Below are 25,765 nucleotides of genomic sequence, written 5' to 3' on the forward strand. Positions count from 1 at the left end.
TCCCACTATCTTTGAGTGGGGCGGCCCAGCGTTGGTGCATCTCTGGAGGCCTCGAGGCGCCGCACATGGGACGACTTGGCCCAGGAGTTTCTACGACAGTTTTCGTTTAACACTGTCGTAGATGTATCGAGGAGGGAGCTCGAGGCTTTGAGACAGAGGGCAGAGGAGTCTGTTTCTTCTTTCATTTCCCGCTGGCGCGGGAAGATAGCTGAGATTATCGATAGACCATCAGAGAGGGACCAGATTCAGATGGTTTTGAGGAGCCTACAGCCGCGGATCACCAGACATGTGGTAGGGGCCCCGTTCACAGATTTTGGGTCTCTGGTTATGGCTTTGTATGATGTCGAGGACGACATCTCGAGAGGATTATGGACAGATTCTTCCCCTAGTGATATTAAGGGGAAGAAGCCCTTCGTAGGACCGAGGCCAGTAGATGTGAGCGCTATCGGTTCTTCAGTCAGAGGCCTCCTAGGCGTCATCAGCCGGTCCCACAGCTCCTAGAGACTCATCCATCTTACACACCTCAGCAGTTCAGGCCACGGGCACCTTGCCCGGCTTTTGATCAGACATATCAGGCTCAGCCATTGGCTCTACCTTACTATGCCACTCAGGGCATTGACAGGCCTCCTGTTTCATACACGGCCACTGGACAACCATGTTACGCTGCACAGTTCACTCCGAGGCCCGCACCTTCATACCCTAGGCCTCGAGTTCAACAGACCTCTGCACCTTTTGCTTTGAGGATGTAGAGACAGTTTTCACAAATAGGCATGCCGTTGAGCCAGGCTCTTCGGAAGCTTACAGAGGCTGGGTTATTGACTACTCTCACCCCTCGGCCACCGCCTCAGCCGATTCCACCTCAGTTCAGGATGGATCTACACTGTGCATACCATCAGGGGCCTGGACACGAGACCGATCGATGCACTGCTTTGAGGCATGCCATTCAGGATTTGATCGACCAGGGTTTGGTACACTTGGGTCAGCCGAGTGTGACCACGAACCCGTTACCTGCTCACAACACACATGCAGTCCTTCCACCAGCCGATGGCATTCATTTCTTAGAGTTTGATGTGATCGATGACCACATCCACATGCTGAGTGATGATGATTCAGACCCAGAGCCTATCATGCCAGATGTGATTTATGAGACGAGTGGGGTGACTCTGGGTCCTCGGATGCCTGCTCCATTCCGATTAGTTCCCGAGGCGGCGTCCGTGCAGGCTGCCACCGTTGAGCTATTGATTTTGCCGCATTACAGTGTCTGGACGCCTTTCATCTTGATCCCGGATGTTGCGGGGGTTCAGGCTCCGTACGTTGATGATTCTCAGACTCTGGACATTCAGTATGTTCTCCGAGAAGGTAGAGTGATGAGACAGCCACCTCCAGCTGCTACCGCTAGACCCTTAGGGGATACGTCATCCCAAGAGGAGGTCAGAGCAGAGGATGACGAGATTTTGAGGCAGTTGCAAAGCACTCAGGCTCGTATTTCTATCTGGAGCCTTTTAGCGTCCTCCAGTACTCATCGGGATGCACTGACTCGAGCTCTGAGCCAGATCAGAGTTGATACCACGACCACTCCTGAGGGACTCATTCATATGATGACGGCTGGCAGAGCCACTTGTATCGTCTTTTCCGATGACGACTTGCCACCAGAGGGTTCTGGCCACACGCGTCCTCTCTATATATCTGTTGGCTGTTCAGGTCGCCGAGTTCCATCTGTCCTTCTGGACAATGGCTCGGCCCTGAACGTATGTCCTCTGGCCACCGCCATCGCTCTTGGATACGCACCATCCGATTTCGGCCCATCCACTCAGACCGTTCGCGCGTATGATAGCACTCGGAGGGAGGTCATGGGTACACTAGAGATTGAGCTACTGATTGGTCCAGCCACTTTTGTCGCCGTGTTTCAGGTTTTGAGGATTCCTACATCCTTTAACCTGCTTCTAGGCCGACCATGGATCCATAGAGCCGGAGCTATTCCTTCTTCCCTTCATCAAAAGGTGAAGTTTATTCATGATGGTCGGGTCGTCGTGGTACAGTTTGTAGGGGATATGTTCATTTCGATCGAGCCCGTACTTGAGATCAATCACGCTGATGATGATTTTTTTCTTACCGGATTCACCTTTGATGAGGTGCAGACTCTGGAGATGGAAGACTTCTGTCGAGACTTTGTAGCCCTGTCCTTCGACCAGCACAGCAGCACGGTGGTACTTGATATTATGAGGAGCATGTCTTATCTTCCTGGTATGGGTTTGGGGCGGTGTCAGCACGGGCCTAGTGAGTTCATGACTTTTCCGGACCGTGATGTACCATTCGGGCTTGGATTCATTCCCCACTGAGGCCGACTATCGTCATATGGCGCGGCTGCGCAGGAAGAGGGTGAGGGCTCGCTTGACTCATACGCCCTTTTATTATCCTGTCCGCCCATACACCACGAGCCTAGCTGATTACTTTGTGAGGGCATCAGAGCCACATGCACCATCTGATGGGATCATCGGAGGACTCAGCACCACTCAGGAGGCTGAGCTTCAGCGCCTCGTCCAACAGTTACAGTTGAGTGACGGAGCCCCTGGCCCTTCGGCTTCTGTGTTGATTGCTCCTCCCTCCCCAGATCGCACGAGCCTTATGACGCTTTGCTTCCCGGATGAGATCGATGATCACGGGACTTTTGCCGAGATTGGAGACGTAGTGGATGGAGCCGTGCCGCATGACGAGTACGTTGATGAGATGCTCGCGATGAGCTTGAGCCAGACCGAGGAGATAGCCCCGCCGGAGCTCGCTTCACCATTTGATCTCTTCGGGGTGTCCGTCCTCGAGATCGCCGGGGAGATCCAGGTTGCCCCCACTCCAGAGGTCGTCGAGGATGTTATAGTTGTTGTTGATTTGTTTGATGGCCCTGTTGGCCTAGTTGAGGGAGCGTCCGACCTTGTGGACCCACCTCTCCCCTTTGATGTTTTATCGGGATTTGTCTCCCGTCATGACTATGTTTCTGACTTTTCATCTATGGTTTTGAGCACCTTTGAGTATTTGCTTGTCTCTCATGTTATTGATTTATCTGCACCATCTTCACCCACATCACAGATTTTTGACATTGATGATGAGATTGCACAGCATGATTCAGATGATGACTCATCTCCTGCTTCCGATTCAGACCCCGTTGATCAGAGAGTTTCACCTGCTGTAGGGGACACCGAGATTGTTGACTTTGGCACGGCAGATCAGCCTAGGGAGTTGAGGATCGGATCGGATTTGTCTACAGATGAGAGAGATAGCCTCCTCCAACTACTCAGATCCTACTTGGACGTTTTCGCATGGTCCTATGAAGACATGCCAGGCCTTGATCCATCTATCGTCCAGCATCGTTTGCCACTTCTGCCCCAGGCCAGACCGGTTAAGCAGAAGTTGAGACAATTGCACCCTCGTTGGAGCTTGCAGGTGAAAGATGAGATCCAGAAGCAGCTCAGTGTAGGATTCTTATCAGTGGTTGAGTACCCGGAGTGGCTGGCCAATGTCGTCCCTGTTCCCAAGAAGGACGGCAAGGTGAGAGTCTGTGTTGATTTCCGAGATCTCAACAAGGCCAGTCCTAAGGATGATTTTCCTTTTCCACACATCGACATGCTAGTTGACAGTACGGCAGGTCATTCGATGTTGTCCTTTATGGACGGATTTTCCGGGTACAGTCAGATCTTGATGGCTCCAGAGGACATGGAGAAGACGTCCTTCATTACCGAGTGGGGTACTTATTGCTATAGAGTCATGCCATTCGGATTGAAGAACGCAGGAGCCACATATCAGAGAGCAGCGACCACACTTTTCCATGACATGATGCATCGGGATGTTGAGGTTTACGTAGACGACATGATAGTGAAATCCCGAGATAGATCAGATCATTTGGAAGCTCTTGAGAGGTTCTTTGAGAGGATTAGACAGTTCAGATTGAGACTGAATCCCAAGAAGTGCACTTTTGGAGTGACTTCTGGGAAACTCTTGGGATACATGGTCAGTGAGCGAGGCATAGAGGTAGATCCGGACAAGATTAGAGCCATTCTTGACATGCCTGCGCCGAGGACAGAGAGAGAGAGGTCAGAGGCTTCCTGGGCAGACTTCAGTACATCAGTAGATTCATAGCCAGATTGGGCCACTCGCCGATTGAGACATTACATGACTGAGTATTCCGTGCACTTGATATCCCGTCTAGATCCTTTGAGATATTTGTTTGATAGGCCCGCCCTAGTCGGTCGCCTCATGAGATGGTTGGTACTTCTGACTGAGTTTGACATCCATTATGTCACTCAGAAGTCCATCAGAGGGAGCATTGTAGCAGATCATCTAGCCTCATTACCAGTTTCTGATACCAGAGCTATTGACGATGATTTTCCAGACGAGGATGTCGCTGCTGTGACTAGTCCGTCGGGGTGGCGCATGTACTTTGATGGTGCGGCCAACCATTCTGGATATGGGATAGACGTCTTGTTGATATCCCCTCACGATGATCACATTCCCAGATCAGTTCGTTTGGCATTCTCGGATCGGCATCCAACCACGAACAACATTGTTGAGTATGAGGCTTGTATCTTGGGATTAGAGACAGCCCTTGAGCTCGGGATTAGACAGATGGAAGTGTTTGGTGACTCCAATCTGGTGTTGAGACAGATTCAGGGCGAGTGGAAGACTAGAGATGTGAAGCTTAAGCCTTATCATGCATATTTGGAGCTACTGGTTGGGAGATTTGATGATTTGAGATATACCCATCTGCCTAGAGCGCAGAACCAGTTTGCTGATGCTTTAGCTACTCTAGCTTCCATGATCGATATTCCCGTTAATGCCACTGTTCAACCTCTGTTGATCGAGTCGAGATCTGCTCCTGCTTACTGTTGACTGATCGATGATGTAGAGTCAAATGATGGTTTGCCATGGTATCACGACATATATCACTTTTTGAGACTCGGCGTATATCCTGAGGCCGCCACGGCCAAGGATAAGAGAGCATTGAGACAGTTGGCCACTCGATTCGTGATTTGCGGCGAGACACTGTACAAGCGATCACCTGACGGGGTGCTATTATTGTGTTTGGACCGCGCCTCTGCCGATCGGGTGATGAGAGAGGTTCATGCGGGAGTCTGCGGACCACATATGGGAGGACATATGTTGGCTCGTAAGATCATGAGGACAAGATACTTCTGGTTGACCATGGAGACAGATTGCTGCCAGTTTGTTCAGAGGTGTCCCGAGTGTCAGATACACGGAGATCTCATTCACGTGCCGCCCTCCGAGCTGCACGCACTGACTTCACCATGGCCATTTTCCATCTGGGGTATTGATATCATCGGGAAGATTTCACCGAAATCTTCCAGTGGTCATGAGTTTATCCTGGTTGCCATCGATTACTTCACCAAGTGGGTGGAGGTCGCCTCATATGCGAGATTGACATCAGCTGGAGTTGCTAGTTTTATCATATCACACATTATCTGTCGCTATGGAGTCCCCCATGAGTTGATTTCGAATAGAGGGGTACATTTCAGAGCAGAGGTTGACACCTTAGTGCAGAGATACAGCATCCGGCATCATAGATCGTCTGCGTACAGGCCGCAGATGAATGGGGCAGTAGAGGCCGCGAATAGGAATATCAAGAGGATATTACGGAGGATGGTCGAGACTTCTCGGGATTGGTCAGAGAAGCTCCCATTTGCATTGTGGGCTTATCGGACTTCTTTTCGCACCTCTACAGGCGCCACACCCTACTCCTTGGCATATGGCATGGAGGCGATGCTACCCGTTGAGATTGAGATGGGTTCGTTGAGAGTAGCACTAGAGCAGCAGATTCCCGAGGCAGATTGGGCTCAGGCTCAATTTGATCAGCTCAATCTCCTAGATGAGAGGAGATTGAGAGCAGCAGACCATGTTCGTGCATATCAGAGGAAGATGGCCCGCGCTTTCAAAAAGCGGGTCAAGCCTAGACCACTGCATGTAGGTGACTTAGTTTTGAAAGTCATCAGGGGATTGATCAGAGATCCTAGAGGGAAGTTTAGACCCAACTGGAGCGGACCTTATTTCATCAGGGAGTTGACCCTAGAGGGCGCTGTATGGCTGATGGATTTAGACGGAAACCGATTCTCAGAGCCAACCAATGTGGATCAGCTAAAGAGGTACTATGTTTGAGACCATGGTCGCAGGATGGGTGGTCGTCATTTCGGTTAGCTATTACCTTGTTATTCCTTTGTGATACATAGTCCGTTGCTAGCCCATTGAGCCTCACATGCGTATTATAGTCTGTCTTTCTTATCGCCTTGCTCACATTTTCACACCGGGATAGGGGCCCTTTAATGTATGCATACATTGTTTGGTAGTTTCATGAGCTTTGGACCTAGAGGCATGTTTTTCTCATTATCTTTTCCTATCACTGCACCTCTGCATTTTCATCTTATCTTATTGGTTATGTTATTCATCTCTTCTTCCTTATCCTATCTACTATTTGTTTGTCTCATATTCTCTCCACCCTGAGTGGTGAGCCTCCTCAGTTCATCACATGGAGGATAGTCACATCATTCCCATCATCTATCTCACGGACACTGGTTTAGAGATCCTTGGTTTGAGAAGGTCATCTCGTTAGAGAGAGTTTGTTTGTTACCTTATTACTTAGGAGTGTGTCCATTTGTTATTCATATCATCTTTGGGGTTCATTTGTTCATGTTTAGGGTATGTGTATTTGTATATATGTAAAAAAAAAAAAAAAAAAAAAATGAAAGAAAAAAAAAATCATTATTATTATTATTAGCACATGTGTGTATGTGCATAGTGTTCTCGGTCATTGAGTATGTATATTGATGTTTGGGGTTCATTTTTATCGAGTATGTTCGTTATCGGGAGTTCGTATGTGAACTCTCTAAGATCCCATGTTATTTGCATTGCTTCGTCATATCTATTTGTGAGAGAGATGAGTGACCCTCTCCTAAGGACTCCGAGTCATTGTCCTTTCCATCATTACATTCATTATTGATGTGACTTCACTTCATGTTTGATCTGAGTCGATCACCACTTTTCTTCACGTATTCATTGTTTCGATATCGTTTTTATCGTTGCTTGTGATTCATCTCATTCCCTTCGCGTCTTGTTCTCTCCTTACAGCGACCCATCTCAGGTTCGATGCTCATTTCTCATCATCATTACACATATCACTATCAGTTCATCCTGTTTCATTTGTCTCCTTATCGATATCATATTCACGTTAGGCGTCCTCAGATCCATGGCTCATGAGGTTCGCTATACATGTTGCATTTCATATATGAGGGCATGAGTTTTGATCATTGGGTATTTGAGCCTAGTTTTCTTTCGTTTCTATCACCCTATCACCTTGGCCTACGTTACGTCCCGTGTCTTAAGACCACCCTGAGGCCATGGGATCAGATGTCGTCTTCAGCAGCCTCTACTTGGGCAGGTGATTGAGATCTGGTTGATATTTAGATATCGTCATGCTTTTTCTTCTGGGAGTCGCCTTTTTGATGTATAGGTCTGATTCAGTTGTGTTCGAATTACTAGGATCATAAGTTTGATGATGATTGATTTGGTGTCACCTGATTTTTGACCTATCATACCTTTGGTGCCACACTGGGGCATGTCCCATTTCATTTGGAGGTTCATGGATCCTCACGGACTTGCACGATCATCACTTACTGGATGCTCACTGAGACGTAGACATGATCGTTACCTTACGGAGCCCCTGAGATCCACCCAGCCAGGTCCGCACTTCTCGACACTTGGATGTCATCATGCCTCTCCATCTGGGAGGTACATCTTGGATATGTGTGCATGATTCAGTTATGGATTCGGACGACCATTGTTACATGTTCGATGACAGATGATTTCATGTCGCTCGATTTCTGACTTGTCGTACATCCGATGCCCATACTGGGGCATATTTTCCTTTTCAGATGAGATTTACGGACTTTCATGGAGGTCACATGTGCGATGATGGATGATTTCATGACATTTGTTCTTCGGACCTGTCGCGCACCTGATGCCATACTGGGGCATATTCCGTTTCGGAGGATCTTTATGGATCTTTGTAGAGGTCACATGTTCGAGGATAAACAATCCCATGCTATCTGATCTCCGACCTATCATACATTTTGATGCCATACAGGGGCATATTTCGGTTCGGATGAGATTTACAGATCATGGGGGAGTCGCGTGCCTATCCTTATTTGGCGAGATGTATGCAGAGATGATGATATATTCGCTATCCTCACGATGATTCCTTAGTGGAGCCTATCGAGAGCCATCTAGCCAGGCATGGATGACCTGAGCTCATCTGATTTTTCGACATATTACATTCTCGATGCCACACTGGGGCATATTTCCCATCATTGATCTAGATTTATAGATCCCCACTGGTTTACATGATCATCCACGATTATGGGATATGCGCCAGGTCGATGTTCGACTTCATTTTGTCCGGATACTCCGAGGAGCCTCTCTTGAGTCATTCAGCCAGATTCATACCCTTTTATATAGTCGTGATTCCTCGATGGAGTTGTCTCTGTTGCCTGGATTTCCCGCGTCATCATTTCAGAGGGGTACATATCAGATCTGTTACGCGTCCCATTGGTGTTATTCTCGGGTCATCAGGACAGATCGGGTACATCTGATGTCATACTAGGGCATATTGCCTTCATTTAGCCCTAGAGGCGATCGTTCTCTCACATATCCGTTACAGTTTCCATCACTCAATCGAGATATATTGTATTCACCTCACTAGCCATTATTCCTGAGCTCTTCATCGATATGAGCTCTCAACGGAGTGTCGTTCGAGACTCGTAGAGTCCCTTTCAGCCATTTCCAGCGGATTGAGATTTGCAGTGGCATGCCACACTGGGGTATACCCCCGTCTTTGAGTACATCGGCTGTTTTGCACATCTTTCTCACTACTCAGTCCATTTCTTGATCTTTGCGAGTCATCATACTGGGGCATACCCCCTTTAGCATTTTTCTATTGGGGCAACCCCCCACAGTCATTTTTGTTTGGGGCATCCCCCCACTATCATTTTCGTTTGGGGCATCCTCCCACTGTCATTTACGTTTGGGGCATCCCCCCACTGTCATTTACGTTTGGGGCATCCACCCACTGTCATTTACGTTTGGGGCGTCCCCCCACTGTCATTTACGTTTGGGGCGTCCCCCCACTGTCATTTTCGTTTGGGGCGTCCCCCCACTGTCATTTTCGTTTGGGGCAACCCCCCACTGTCATTTACGTTTGGGGCATCCCCCTACTGTCATTTTCGTTTGGGGCATCCTCTCACTGTCATTTACGTTTGGGGCATCCCCCCACTGTCATTTACGTTTGGGGCATCCCCCCACAGTCATTTACGTTTGGGGCATCCCCCCACTGTCATCTTTGTTCAGGGCATTCCCCGTTCTCGTCACTTTGTTTAGGGCATCCCCCTACTTTAGGTTTGTTTAGGGCATCCTCCTACCTTTACTTTGTTTAGGGCATCCCCCTGCTTTTAGCTCGTTTAGGGCATTCCCCTATCGTCACTTTGTTTAGGGCATCCCCCTACCTTTTAGTTTCATTTAGGGCATCCCCCTACTGTCGCTTTTGTTTAGGGCATCCCCCTACCTTTAGTTCATTTAAAGCATCATCTACTGTTAGTTCATCTGTGGGCCTTCTAGTTTAGCATTTAGAACTAGCTTTTCGGTTCGGCTTCCAGAGCCATTATTTTTCTCAGTTTAGCATTTAGAATTTGTTTTTTGGTCGGCTCCTAGAGCTATTATTTTCTAGTTTAGTGTTTAGAGTTAGTTATTTTGGTCGGCTTCTAGAGCTATTATTTTCTAATTTAGTGTTTAGAGTTAGCTTTTCGGTTTGGCTTCCAGAATTATTATTTTCTAGTTTAGTGTTTAGAATTAGTTTCTGGGTTTGGCTTACAGAGCTATTATTTTCTCAATTTGACGTTCAGAGTCATCATCATCACTTCTCAGTTTCGGCGTTCAAAGCCATCATCACTTTTTAGTTTCGGCGTTCAGAGCCATCACCGTGTTTACAGTTCGGCGTTCAGAGCCATCATTGGTTTTCAGATCGACATTCAGAGTCGCATCCTCGATTTCGACATTCAGAGTCGTTATCGCTTCTCAGTTTGACGTTCAGGGTCATCATCATCGCTTTTTAGTTTCTGCGTTCAGAGCCATCACCGTGTTTACAGTTCGGCGTTCAGAGCCATCATCGGTTTTCAGATCGACATTCAGAGTCACATCCTCGATTTCGACATTCAGAGTCGTTATCGCTTCTCAGTTTGACGTTCAGGGTCATCATCATCGCTTTTTAGTTTCGGCGTTCAGAGCCATCACCGTGTTTACAGTTCGGCGTTCAGAGCCATCATCGGTTTTCAGATCGACATTCAGAGTCGCATCCTCGATTTTGACATTCAGAGTCGTTATCGCTTCTCAGTTTGACGTTCAAAGTCATCATCATCACTTTTTAGTTTCGGCGTTCAGACCCATCACCGTGTTTTCAGTTCGACGTTCAGAGCCATCGTCGCTTTTCAGTTTTGGCGTTCAGAGCCATCACCATTTTCAGTTTGGCGTTCAAAGCCATCGTCGCTTTTCGGTTTTGGCGTTCGGAGCCATCGTCACTATTTTCAGTTCGGCGTTCAGAGCCATCGTCGCTTTTCAGTTTTGGCGTTCAGAGCCATCACCATTTTCTGTTTAGCGTTCAGAGCCATCGTCGCTTTTCGGTTTTGGCGTTCAGAGCCATCGTCGCTTTTCAGTTTTGGCGTTCAGAGCCATCACTATTTTTAGTTTGGCGTTCAGAGCCATCATCGCTTTTCAGTTTTGGCGTTCGGAGCCATCACTATTCTCAGTATCGGAGCCATCATCATCACTATTTTCAGTTTGGCGTTCAGAGCCATCATCACTATTTTCAGTTCGGCGTTCAGAGCCATCGTCGCTTTTCAGTTTTAGCATTCAGAGCCATCGCCATTTTCAGTTTGGCGTTCAGAGCCATCATCGCTTTTCAGTTTTGGCGTTCAGAGCCATCACTATTTTCAGTTTGGCGTTCAGAGCCATCATCGCTTTTCAGTTTTGGCGTTCGGAGCCATCACTATTCTCAGTATCGGAGCCATCATCATCACTTCTCAGTCTTGGCGTTCGGAGCCATCAGCAGTTTCCATTCGGCGTTTAGAGCCATCACCACTTCTCAGTTTCGGTGTCCAGAGCCATCACCACTTCTCCGTTTGGCATTCAGAGCCATCGTTATCACTCCTCAGTTTGACGTTCATAGTCACATTCATCAGTATCGGCTTTCAGAGCCATCATCACATCTTCGTTCGGCATTCAGAGCCATCGTTATCACTTCTCAGTTTTGGCGTTCAGAGCCATCACTGTTGCATTCTCTGTTTCGGTGATCAGAGCCATCATCACTTCCTAGTTTGACGTTTAGAGTCATCAGCACATCTTCGTTCGGCATTCAGAGCCATCGTTATCACTCAGTTTGACGTTCATAGTCACATTCATCAGTATCAGCATTCAGAGCCATCATCATCACTTCCCAGTTTGACATTCAGAGCCTTTGTCCACTTTTGATTCGGTGTTCAGAGCCACATCTTCAGTCGACATTCGGTGTTCGAAACCATTGTATACACTCATTCGAAGACCTTGAGTCACCATCTTCCCGTGTTTTGAGTCATTTCTCCTCGACTGTATCATTCAGGGTCACAGTCCCTGGCATTCATATTCGGTGGTTTCTCTTTTCATTGCTCATGACGTAGTCCTTCGAGTTTACGACGCATACTTCGGTCACGTCGTTGGGCATCCCCCCCACTGTCATTTCGCTTGGGGCATCCCCCCACTGTCATTTTCGCTTGGGGCATCCCCCCACTGTCATTTACGTTTGGGGCATCCCCCCACTGTCATTTACGTTTGGGGCATCCTCCCTACTGTTATTTACGTTTGGGGCATCCCCCCACTGTCATTTACGTTTGAGGCATCCCCCCACTGTCATTTACGTTTGGGGCATCCCCCTACTGTTATTTACGTTTGGGGCATCCCCCCACTGTCATTTCGTTTAGGGCATCCCCCTATTTTCATCTTGTTTAGGGCTTTCCCCCACCGTCAGTTTGCTTAGGGCATCCCCCTTTTGTTTCAAATTTATCACCACCGTAGGTCTTCACCTATGGGCCCTCTAGTTTAGTGTAGAGTTAGTTTTTTTTTGTTTGGCTTCCAGAGCCATTATTTTTCTAGTTTAGCGTTTAGAGTTAGCTTTTTGGTTTGGCTTTCAGAGCTATTGTTTTCTCAGTTTGGTGTTTGGAGTCAGTCTCGTCATTCAGAGTCACAGCTCCTAGCATTCATATTCACTGGCATTGCACGTCTCACCTTCATGGACTTGCACTTATTCTCATTCTCCTCACCTTGTTACCTTGTGCTTATCGTTTCAGCATTGCTCTTCTAGGCTTCCCCTTCCATTGCACATGATATAGCCCTTTGAGTTCACGACACATGTTTCAGTCATATTGTTGGGATCCCTAGACATAGCATTCCCATGTAATTCACATAGGGCGTTCCCTTTAGGCGCATTCTTTCTCATACTCTAGGGTGGTTCGACTGTTACTCGTCTTTGATATGGTTTTTCAAGTCACTTTTGGAGGCATCTTAGAGGGAGCCTGGGTCCTCAGTGTAGCTTCAGAAGCGCTTGGAGATATGTTTTTCTTTTAGGATTAGAGTCTTTATGTTCGTCCACTGACCTAAGTAGGTCCGTATTTCACTAGTGTTCCTTCAGGGTCTTCTTTTTCTTCGGTAGAGTTTACTCCGTTCCACTCATCATTCACACTTTCTTTTCACTCTAGTGTTCATGTTCCTTACACTTGTGAACTCTACCGAAGAGGGGCATATTTGTAGACCCCTCTTTCAAGAGCCGGGGGACCTTTAGTTTTTTTATGACATTGGAAAGGGGCCTCATCATCACCAGCAGCTGGCAGCACCCTAGGCAAGTGAGGGGACCCCTTTCTGCAAGGAGAGCAGCTTCACAGACACGGCAAAGACGTGATGGCCGGCCATGCTAGTGGGGGAGGGAAGCCATGTTGGCTGATGGAGGAATAGTAGAGCGGGTAGTGGCTTGCTGTGGAAGATAGAAACAGGAGAGAGAAAGCATATACGAGAGGGGAGTCTGATATCTGGGGGGGAGGAAGCCATTAGAGGGGTCACAAGGAAGGGAGTTGGTTGGTTCCATTGATCTTAAAGGAGAACTTACTAGAGAAGGAGATAACAGAGAAAGGAGGCAGCTGCAGGTGAGTTTAGGGTGAGTCTCTTGCTCCCTTTGATTCATATTCTCCTCGTCCCTTTCTCATTTTGGTTTGCTTTGCATTGCTTATCAGTCTGGGTTGGATTTCATCTTGAATTTCATTGATTTTTCTGGATCACTTGTTTGTCGTTGTTGATTTTGCCGTTATCCTTATGGTTTAGTTTGGAGTTAACGAGATCTGTTTCTCACGTATTTTGTGGCTCTGGCTTGAGATCTTCCCACCTGTATCTGCCCATGGATACCACCCGACATGAGGCTTGATACGCTCATGTTTTTCTACTTTATTCCTTGATTATCCTTCCCTCGTTTTTTTGTTGCTTTGGCTCCTATATTTGTGATCCTTTCTGTGAATGAAGACCTAGACACAAAGGCTGTTTCTTGTATTTGATAAAACCGATTAAGCCACCCATGTTTTCAGATGAAGCAGGGACGTTGACGAGATGTATTCTCTGTTTTTAGGATCTTTGTTCTTCTTTTAATATCTGTAAACAGAGAAGCTTGCATGCAAAGAGTTCATCATCCAAAACTGGCAGTATCTACCCATTATACCCAACGTGCCCATGGCTGCCCTTCACACCTATTTCATACCCATTCTCCCACAAATTAATACCCATCTATTCTCATGCAGACCTAACCGTCATTCCTATGCCCACATCTCATCCCCACGCATTTCAAACACCACCATACCCATCTCTCGTCTTTCATGCTACCCACACCCACCATTCACCATTTATTTCCTATATCACCATCCATCTAATCCACCATGTTACCCGCTACCACTGAACCCGTTTTCCCTCGCCTCTTTTTGTTTTACCACCATTCTCTTTCTTCACCACATCAAATATCCATTTTCCCCACCATCCTGAATTCCCATGCAAACCTGTCACCATGCATGCCCATATTTTGCACTCACCATTAACCATTTATCCCACCTGATTTCATTATGTATTTATCCAACCATCTATCATCACCCACGCCATCCATGAGCAAGAATACCAGCCCGTTTCCCTCGTTCTCTCTCATTGCTCGACACGTATTCCCCCCCATGCATGGCCACCTTAGCCCTCATACCCACTGGTTCTCACATTCCATGCTCACGGAATAGGATCCCCCTACCACATTCGCCTCATTCAACTCAACATCTTCTCAACCATACCCCATGACTCCTTTCCCATTTATTTCATTCCCTTCCCCAGCGCATGAAATCCCGCACATGGTCACCCGCGGTGGGTCCAGCTTTGCCACCGGTGTACCGAGATCACCGGAGCTCGCCCGCCATCGCATGACAGTTCAGGTTTTGGAGTCATGGATTGTAGTTCATTCGGTGATCATTGGGATTTCCTTGGGAGCTTCTGAAAGTCTAAAGACAGTCAAGCCTCGTGTGGTTGCATTGTCTTTCTATCAGCTCTTTGAAGGTGGTAGGGACCTCATCCTTGGTGTAGAAGGCAGCTCTCAAAAATTTGAGAAGTCGCGTTAATGAGGTGGCCCGGTTTTGGGTGATACCTAGGTAGAGACAGCAGGGGTCTGAAACCGGTGATGGCTTTAGTGGATGACGTTGAAGCCTTTTCTTTCTTTCTATGGCGTGTAGATAGAGAGTTTTTATTTTTATTTGGACCCTTACCATCACTATGATATTGTTTCTGGGTATTAGCGTCCTAGCTGGGGCTCTTGCTTCCCAGTGTACCACAAAGACTACATCTTATTTTATTTTAATCCATCCTCTATCTTTTGATATCAAGATTTATTTTTTTTATTTTTTTAACTTCGGTTTTTTAAATTCAGTCTTTAAAACTCCCGTCTTTAACTAATTCTTCAAAACTCTAATTTCCGAATATAATTTTCAATTTCTGAATTTAACCATTATTATCTTCATTGTTATTATTATTATTTATTCATTTATGTATTTAAAAATCTCATCTTTAAACAAATTTTCAAAATCCCGACTTCCGAATTTAATATTTTTTTTGTTTGAAAAATTCCACTATTCACTTTCATTCACTTAAATATCGTTTTTGTTAATTATTATTACTATTCCATATGCATTTATTTATCCTCCTTTAAAAGTTTCATTTCCTAAAGCCCAATTCATTAAAAATCTAAGGTCCTAATTAAATTTTCAATCTCAAAATTTCCACTATTTCATTTGTTTAAATATTATGTTTATTAATTATTATTATTATTCCTCATGTGTTTATTTATCCTCCTTTAAAAATCTCATCCCTTAAAGTCCAATTCTTCAAAAACTCGACGTCCAAATTTAATTTTCAATATAAAAAATTCCACTATTCACGTTCATTCGCTTAACCATTATTTTTGTTATTATTATTATCATTCCATATTTATTTATTTATTTCTTTTAAAAATTCAAATCATTAAAGTTCAATCCTTGAAAAATCTGACTTCCGAATTTAATTTTCAATCTCAAAGATTCCACTATTCATCCAATACTTAAAGTTCAATTTTTCAAAATCCCGTTTTCCAAATTTAATTTTCAATCTCAAAAATTCCACTATTCACATTTAGCCGTTTAATGATTATTTTCGTTATTATTATTATCCCGTTCATTTATTTATTCACTTATTCATATATTTAAAATCTCATCTCCAAATAATTTCTCAAAATTTCAATTTCTAAATTCAATCTCCAATCTCTAAAATTCTATTTTTTGCAATTATTTACCGAATCTCTATTATTTCATCATTATTATATTTATTAAAATTCCGTCTTTAAATAATTCTTCAAAATTCCGATTCCCAAATTTAGTTCTCTGAAATTCCAATTCTTTTCAAATTCAATTTCTAAAATTCTCATTCTTATATTTAATTTCTAAAAATCCAATTTTCAAATAATCTCTAAGACTCCGATTTTCAAAATGAATTTCAAAAATCCAATTTTCCTTCGAACAATTTTAATTTCTGTTTGGTAATGCATGTGATATATTTTGTGCTCTATATTGTGCACTGACTCTGTTTTTATGATAGCGCATCGCTCGTTCGTGGCTCAGGTATGCATCAATTCCTATTCTGGTCATTCTCTATGCATGTTCTGATTCCCATATGTACATAATCGACTCGAGTATTCATTGATTTACTCATCAATTGCCACGTCAGCTTCATTTTATTAGTAGAGACCCGACTTTAGGGACTTAGAAGGGTGCTACGGTTTTTACCGTACCTTCCTGATAAGTAACCTGACCCCCGAATCGGATCCGGTTTTTCACAGACCACCTTTTCCAAAGTAAGGAGTCACACTTAAGGTTTTCTTTCTTATTTTATTTACCCTTTAAAAACAAAATAAAAATAAGTGGCGACTCCAAGTCATTTTTCAAACAATAAAATCATTTTTCAAAGTAAAATCAAGCTCGCCATCGAGTGGGAAACACATGAGCTGAAATGCGGGGTCCACACATAGTTAGGGTAAGTGTGTGGTAAATTAACTTAGTGTTTCGCAAAATATTTATTTATCATCATTTAAAATTAAAAAATAAATTTAAATATTAAATAAAAATAATTAACTTATTCTAAATTCTAATTTTTTTAATTCTCTTTGTTCATATTTGGTGATAATCACTTTTATATCCATGACTCTATGTTCACAATTTCCCTTTTTTTTTTAGTAAATATTTTGTAGTTATTTTGTTGCTTCACAATAGTACTTTTTAATATAAATGTTTATCAAGTTTAAGTTTATGAAGACAAATATTAAGAAAAATTAACGAGTTTAATATATTTGTAGACCTCTCTTTTGGACTATTAGACATTTTTTTTATCACTATTATTTGTTGTTTTTTATTTTATTTTATGTTTATTTTTCTTTTCCTCACCACCTTCTTGTCGCCTAGGAAGCCTGGTCTTTTTGGGCAAGATGGTGAAACACCATCTCTATAAAGGGAAGTGGGGGACAACTTCCACAAGTGAGCGGGCTGCATGGGACGCATGAAGGATACTGCTACCTCGGCATGGTGGTGGTTAGGATGGAAACGTCTCTAAGCGGGGAGTAGTAGAGCTGGTGGAGGCTTGGGGGGAGAAGAAAGGAGGGAGGTCTGAGAGAAAAGGGAGAGAGCTAAAGAAATAGAGGGCGAGGAACTTTAGCGGATTTTGAAGAATCTATGGAATCCAGTGCTTGAAACCAAGCAATCCTTGCTCAAAGGGAGTCGTTCAGCGTTTGATTGCAACTAGAATCCCATTGATCAACTGTCCTGGGTTATGCATGCCCGTCATAAGTTCTTCATGGGTTTGGAGGTAGTGGCAGTGTTGGTGCTCTCCTTCGCCATAATTTTGATTCTCATTGCTTTGGAGGAATGCCCCTAGTTGCCTTTGGAATCATCTATTTAAGAATGCACTGAGAAGTTAGAGATGTTGTCCTTTTTTTAGTGTCATTTGTTTGAGATTTTGCTAATTGTGGCCTATTCAAGGATAGACTTGAGATATTAAAGAAGCTTAGATATGGAAGGAAGTATAGTCCACACACACTACTTGAGTAGAAAAGAAAAGTAGCAATGGATTATTGGGAATGACTTCCAGTTTTTACCCTAGGTTATATTTCTGCTATCATTCGTCTATTTCTGGTGTGTTTGGGGTGCTGAATATTATGGCTAGTTTGGCCATTTTGGTTGGGGTGGTTTTTAAGAGACTTGTATGGATATCTCTGGTCTTTTATATAGTAAGCTTCATTACAAATAGTGACATTCTTGTGTTAAGCCCTGGTGAAGAGCTCTAGTACAATCATATGTTGACATAGAAGGCTAAAATACCCGGATATAGGAATTGGAAATTCAATAAAATGATTGGTCCTAGAAAGTTCAAGAAATGTATTTGAAGATGGGTCCCATTATTATTAGCTCATTTCTATCCTTCCCTATGTGCCTACTAATCCCGTGCATGGCCACTTTAGTCTATATGTGACCAAGTCTTGCTTGCTCCTAGTCTTGTAGCCCTTTATACCCACCACCATCAGCCTACCCCACATCACCAAACCCATCATACCCCTATCCTCCACACTCATTAGCTTACTCCATTGCCCCTAATCCACCTAGCCATCAGCACCTACCCACTATCATCCTTCCTAACTTATCACAGCCCACACAGTCATCACTCTTTCTCACCCGTCCCACCATAGCTGCGGTCTCTTTCCAACAACTCAATATGTAGCCACCATGTGCCATACCCCATTATTTTCCTGTGCTCGCAACTCTATGTGCCACTATAGGCATCTCTAATTCCATCGTTTTATTTCCTGGTCATTCTTTTTCCATTTTGATAGCCATCACAACAGTCGGTGATTGTCGACTCCTCCACGATGTGCCATTGCAACGCTGCTCATCCACTCAAGACCACTATGCTCTTCCTTCTTGGTGCTCATCATTGTGCTCGAAACTCAGGATAGCTTCAAAAGCAGTTCCAGTCCCACCTTAGTACCCCTCAGACCCCACCTTTACATGGACAGGCATGGCCACTTTTGGGTGTGCCATTTTCAAAGCTCAAAACTCCTAGTTTCCTTGGTCCCCGACATGCTCTAGATAACCCCATTCTTCCAAAATCTTGAAATGGTTCGATTGATGGAAGCACAGACCTTTTATACTATTGGAATCCTAAAACTAACATCACCTACCATGAGAAACCAACTGCTTTGCCTCAAGTGCCTCAAGTGCGTGTGTGCAAGTCTCCTTGCGTAAACCTATGCTTAATAGTTGCGACTCGGATACCATTGGGTTTTTAGGGTTTGTACACCTCTAGCTCTCTTTCTCACCAACTTGTCACTACGCTTTGCTTGAATCATCTTCGCTCTAATCTTCTTTCAACTTTTTGAAAAGGCTTACCTATGTGTTGGAATGGCCAATAATCCTCATTCTTCTAGGGCACAGTTTCGACCTACAGTTCCGGGATAATGACATCTTTTCATTCCAGTAGCTTCTCAACAATTTTCGCCAATTGGACAAAATATTTTTTCACCAAATGTGGGAGTTCTTTCTGGTTGAAATTAACCGCCATAGTTTTTGTCACGACCTAAATTCTGGGTGACCCAAAATTTGGCCCATCACCATAGGTCAAAGGTTTGACCCTAAGGTTTTCTCTTAATCCAAGTTGGCAATCAACCAAAATGCTCTGAATTATTTTTTTTCTAAAGATAACTCAACTAACATTCCAATTTAACACTATACCAACCATCACTCAAGAGCTACAAGATATAATAATTATCATTAAGGTCTAGAAATAAGAGTTCACAGTTGAGCAAAATAATCATAATAAAGTCTCATTACAAATATATAGTTTCAAAGTTTGTTAATACAAGTTCCAAAATAAACCAACATAACAATTACTCTACAATCCATTAGGCTGCTCCAAAATCTCCTGGTGTATCCTTAAGCACTCCTGTCCCAACTGTGGATCCTTAGGAGTCACATCTGCATCTAAAAAGAATATAAGAAGGAATGGTTTAGCATTCCACATTGCTCAATAAGGTGTCTTACACATAAAGGGGGTTAATTTGGGAATACTAAGGTTCATGTGTATACAAAATAAACACTCTACTAGAATTTAATCAACCCAAACATTTCAGTTTCTATAGTTATAACAATTCAACAATTTTCAACAATTAATAAAATGCATGTGGATATATAACACACAGTCATACAATGCACTGTCATTCTCGGGCTTTCACCGAAGTATATGCATTCGTACCCAAGTATACTTCCCATTCAGAGTCTTCTCAGAATAAATTTTTCGGTCTTTCACCTAAGGATTTCATTCCCTTCTTAATTTGTCTCTCATGAGCCTTTACTTTTAACATTATTTTATTTTTCTTTCTTTCCCATTTCATGCAACCTTACAACAAATTTTTATCTTTCTTTCGCACAACCATGATGTATATGGAATGTAATGAGATTACTTATCATCAATAAAATTCTCACTAATCCAAACATCAATAAAATTACAATTTATCCCAAAATTTCATTTATTCTCAACAATCCCAATAATTTCAAAAACCAAATACAATTATTTTCCACAATTAAATTACCAAAAACATCCCAATAAATTCGCAAAAATAAATAATATAAAAACCAATATTAATCCATCATAATTTCTACCATAATTGTATTTGTTCTCAATAATCCCAATATTTTTTTAATAGCCAAATATAATTATTTTCCACAATTAATTTGCCAAAAATATCCCAATAAATTCTCAAAAAAAAAAAAAACCAATATCAATCCAACATAATTTCTACCATAATTGTATTTATTCTCAATAATCCCAAATTTTTTTATAGCCAAACATAATTATTTTCCACAATTAAATTACCAAAAATATCCTAATAAATTTTCAAAAATCCAAATATCAATAAAACATCATTTATATCACAATTTCATTTATTCTCAATAATCCCATTAATTTTAATAACTCAAATACAATCATTTAACAACCATAAAAAAATTACTGTCATCACAAAATTTTCAAAAAAAATCCTAAATCATCCAATAAAATTTCTCGTATCACAAATATTACCTATTTAACTCTTAACAACAAAATTTATAATTTGTTTTTCAAGAAAAAAACATTTAATTAAAGTTTTAGGGTTAAAATTCCTTACCATAGATCTAATGATCCAACTGTTGAAAACTAAATCCCCCACCATACAAATGTTCCTCGTGTCGAGTAGGGTATTTCTTTGAAATTTCACGTGAAATGGACGACGTTTGGCCATCGAAAGAGCCGACCAAAGAGTTATGATTTTTTTTTTATTATTTTGTTCTCCATTACAGTCGCTGAGACACTCCTATGTAAGTTTTCCTCTTTTTCCCTTTTTTTTTTCTCTTCCATTTTCTCTTTCTTCACCTTTTCCTTTTCTATTTCAACGAGCCACTAAATGTGGAGGCAGCCCAAGCCAAAAATCCTATATATATATATATATAATATTACATTAATTGTTTTCTTTTCTTAATTCACTTCATTTTTTTTTCATTTTTTACAACGCACAAAATAAATTATCACACACTATACAAATATTTTAATCTTCTAAATTTTATTATTAATTAGTTAAATTTAATTTTTTTAATTAAATGGTTTTAATTATTTTCTTTCATTCTATTTTTTTTTATTTATTTGTTTTTATTTTCATTTTTCATTTTTTGAAAAATTTCAATTTCTACGATCTTAAGAAATTTCAACTTGAAATTCCAACATAACCTAAAATACTCGATCATTACAGTTTTCTCAAGCTATGCAGCAGCTACCTAGGCCAAACCAGCCTGGTCCCATTGCATCTTCATCACAACCAATTCCCATGCCATACATTTAGCAAAACAGAGCTCATACCTTTAGCTTGCCATAGCCATTCTAATGTTACCACTGACTTCAAACTCACCTTTCCACTACCCTTAACCTCTAATCAATGGTCCACTTTCTGTGGGGAAGCCCAAAGAGTTGATGGTGATGGTGTCATGGGTTATGATTTTGAAAAATGCACCACCACCATTGTGTTGACGGCAACCCAGCTTCCTTGAAACAACATAGGCACATGGAGCCTTCAATTTTCCAACAAGGAGGTTGTTCATGCTTCCATCACTTCCATGAAACTAAAGTATGCCAAATTTGGTGGTAAAAGCCCAACCTTAGGTTGGTAGAGGTCATTTATTATGAGAAACATGATCAGTGGAACAACTACTAAAATTCGATTGGTTAGATGTCCCAAATGTCGAAAGCTTCTTCCAAAGGTGACAAAATTTCCTCTAAATCAGTGTGATGGATGTGGCATGTTTCTAAGAGCCAAAAATCATGGAAAAAACACCAAAACTACCCCTTCAGACTCGCATGAAATAGGTTATGTTCAAAGGAATGGGCTGGTGCATGTTTCTGCAAATGAAGAATCTAGTAGCTCAAGTCAAGAGGCAATTCCCTCTTCCCCAAGAAAATATTCTTTGAACAAAGAAAATGGGAGGGATGATCTTGGGGATTGTCGTACAGAGCAACCTGAAGTGAACTTCTCAAATGGGGTTTCTTCAACAACAAAGCAGCCTGAAGATGCAAACTTCTCAGATAAAGTTCCTTCATCAATAAACCTCATGAATGAAGTTTCATCACCCATGGAGGAGCAACCTGAAGATATAAAAATCTCAAATGAAGGTTCATCATCCAATGTGCGGCCTGAAGATGTCAATTCCTCGAATGAAGTATCTGCATTGGTGGAGCAACCTAAAGATCCAATTTGAAGACAACAATTGGTAAGGGCCAGAAATACGAACCGAGTATTTCCACACATTATGATGAGAGGTCAAATGTCGTAATCTCTAAATAGTCTACCATTTAACCTACCACTGGCTCCTCTCCACCCCGGGCCCATGCCTATGTGTTTCCATTATGCATGGCCACCCTCCAATGCAATCCCAAAGGGCACATGTTCTCATCTTTTTAACTCTTCACCCTTATTTTCAAAATAAAATAATAATAATAATAATAATAATAATAATCTATCTTTCAAATGGTTTTAAATATTTAAATTTATTTATTTATCTAATTTAATTTACTTATTTATTTTCATTTATTTTTATCTTTTTTATTATTATTATTATTCATTTTATTATTTTAATCTATTTTATGTTATTTATTTATTTATTTTCTCTCATTCATTAAAATCTTTAAGTCACCAAAACCTAATTTTTATTAAACTTGTTGCCATATTTCATTCAGGCATGTATTTTGTGATTTTCTTTGGTTTTTAATAATTTTCATGTTTTTCCCAATTTTTAATAAGTATCAATATGATTTTCATAATTTCAAAATAATGGAATTTATGAGATTAATTCATGTAAAATCAATTGGGCCTTGGTGGGAGCCCAATATTCATGATACTCTCGACTTTAATTGCAATGCTATTTGAGTGGTTAATTAATTGATGTTGTCTTACTACATGAAATGCATGTGACTATTCTGTAATTATTCACTAACCCTGTTTCCATGATAGAACATTATTGATTCGCTGCTTAAGTACACATCCTATTCTCTTTCACTTGCTTGATCATTTTTTCCGATATACACTCTCATCATGGTAAATCTTTGATCACCCTTTGTATTCATGATTAATCAATCAATTGTCATACTTGCTTTGACTTAATTAGTAGAGATCTAATTTTTAGGGCTTAGAGGGGTGCTATGGTCTATCATCACACCTTCTCAATAGGTAACCTGACCCCCATACCCAGACTCTGGTTTTCTACATACTATTTTTTCTTCAGGGGTCACACTTAGGGTTTTCTTTCTTATTTTGTTTTCCCTTAAAAATAAAACAAAAATAAGTGGCGACTCCAAGTCTTTTCTAAAAAATAATATTTTTCACAATAAATGAAAATCGAGTCTTGTCATCGAGTGGGAACGCATCGAGCAAAATATGGGATCCACAATATCAATATGATAATTTTTTTTAAATTAATTTAATTTTACTAAAATTAAAATTAAAATAATTCATCTTAAAATTAACTTCAATAATTAAATAATAAGAATTAAGTTTTATCATACACACTCTTAATTAATAAATGACATAATTTCTTTCGACAACTTTTTCATTCTACTTTTAAAAAATAAATTAAATTAAATTTGAATTAAAAATTAAGGTGATATTTATTTATTTATGTCTAAATTTTAAATATACTTGAATTTGACTTAAATCTAAATATAGCTTAATATAATTAAGTGTTTAGATTTTTTTTTTAATTAATTATTCTCTAAATATTATTAATTGTTAAATTCTTTATTTTGATTAATATCAAAATATGTGAAGTGTTAATTTATTTATTTATGGTTAAAAACATTTATAAAAGTAATTATATTTCTTCTTATTTTAATTTGAAAAGTTATAATTTAACAAGATAGTAATTTAATTAACTCATCTGAAAAATATTATAATACATTGTCAAAGTAAAAATTTTATATTGATAATTATGTAATTAGTAAATCATATTATTGTACAATCCATTGTTCCGTGTCATATATTATAGCATAGTTGTGCATACCCATCAATGCATAGACATATATCTTTTGATAATCTATCATGAATGTCTCATGAACTCTAAGTGAAGTATGTAGCTATTATAGTATAAAGATGGCGTAGGAAGAGGCTCTAGGTTTACTAGTTCACACTCAACCATAGCAATAGGGAATATATTACACATTCATCTAAAACAAAGGTAGAAAAGACCTTAGAAATGGAACTTTTAGATAACACCTAAGGGTGGCAATGGGATGAGTCTAAGAAAGATCACCTCAATCTCAATCTTGTGTCATTTTTTTATATTAAATGAGGGTGAGATAAGACAAAATCATATTTTAACCTATCTTGAATTTGGTGTCTAAAAAAATAAGCCTCATTGTCATTCTTAGGTACACATCTATACCAATGAAAGTTTTTACATCTATTCAAAAATTCAATGTTCTCGATGTTAATTAACTTCACTAAACTACCTATACTTGTAAATCCATTTGTTTATGTCAGCAACTAGTTATAAATTATCATATGAGCTTGCATGGTGTTTTGTGTTCTTCTTAGTTCCTTTTCACCTTACTTCTCATCATATTGGCTCCTTGTAGGACAAACTTGCAATAATTCAATTTTTTTCCTTATAGATATTATTCATTTTGGACTAAATAAAACAAATACCCCTTATATATAGATAGTATATGTTTTGGTCTAATGAACTTGTGAGATTGTTCAATGTAGATATTGTTTACAATAGTCCAACGAGTCAAGCTTTGCAAAGTCAAATGTCTCTTGTGAGGCCAAAGAAACAAAGGCAATTGGTTCTAGTCCAATGAACCTATATGATTGTTCTATGTAGATATTGTCTACAATGGTCTAATGAATATGAGGGATGGATTTGCAACAACAAATACCACTTATGGGACCAAATAAACAAAAGCTCAAGTTAGGATTGAATACCACACTAGCCTAATAAATCTTCACATCTTTAAAATGGGTGGTTCTTTGATACCCATTATTTATTTTGGGGGTATCTACCCACATTTAATCCCACTAATAAAATGACATATATAAAGTGTATGAGATTATTATTATTATTATTTTATTTTTTATTTTTTTAAAAATACTTATCAAATAGGTAGACATTGATGAGAAATAATCACATGCATCTCATATGTATGTAAATATTACAATTTTCTTTTTATAATTTAAGATTAAATATCAAATACAATTTGTTATTTGTTTAAATACGTAATCTAAAATAACAAAATCCTATCAACTACTTTTGTATTCTCATTATTTAAATACCCAAAAGGAGATAATAATTTAATATGAAAATTAAATAGATTCAACTACTATGTTGGAAAATATGTAGGATGTGTTTTGGTAAATTACATTTGAAGATAAAATTTGAAATTTCTTAAGGAAGGAAAACAAAAAATTTGTATTTCTTGAAGAAGATATTGTATGGAGGATTTCAAATAATTACAAGTGTTAAAGGTAATATTTGAT

This window comes from Vitis vinifera, chromosome 18 (assembly GCF_030704535.1).
Source record: "Vitis vinifera cultivar Pinot Noir 40024 chromosome 18, ASM3070453v1".
Classification (NCBI taxonomy): Eukaryota; Viridiplantae; Streptophyta; class Magnoliopsida; order Vitales; family Vitaceae; genus Vitis; species Vitis vinifera.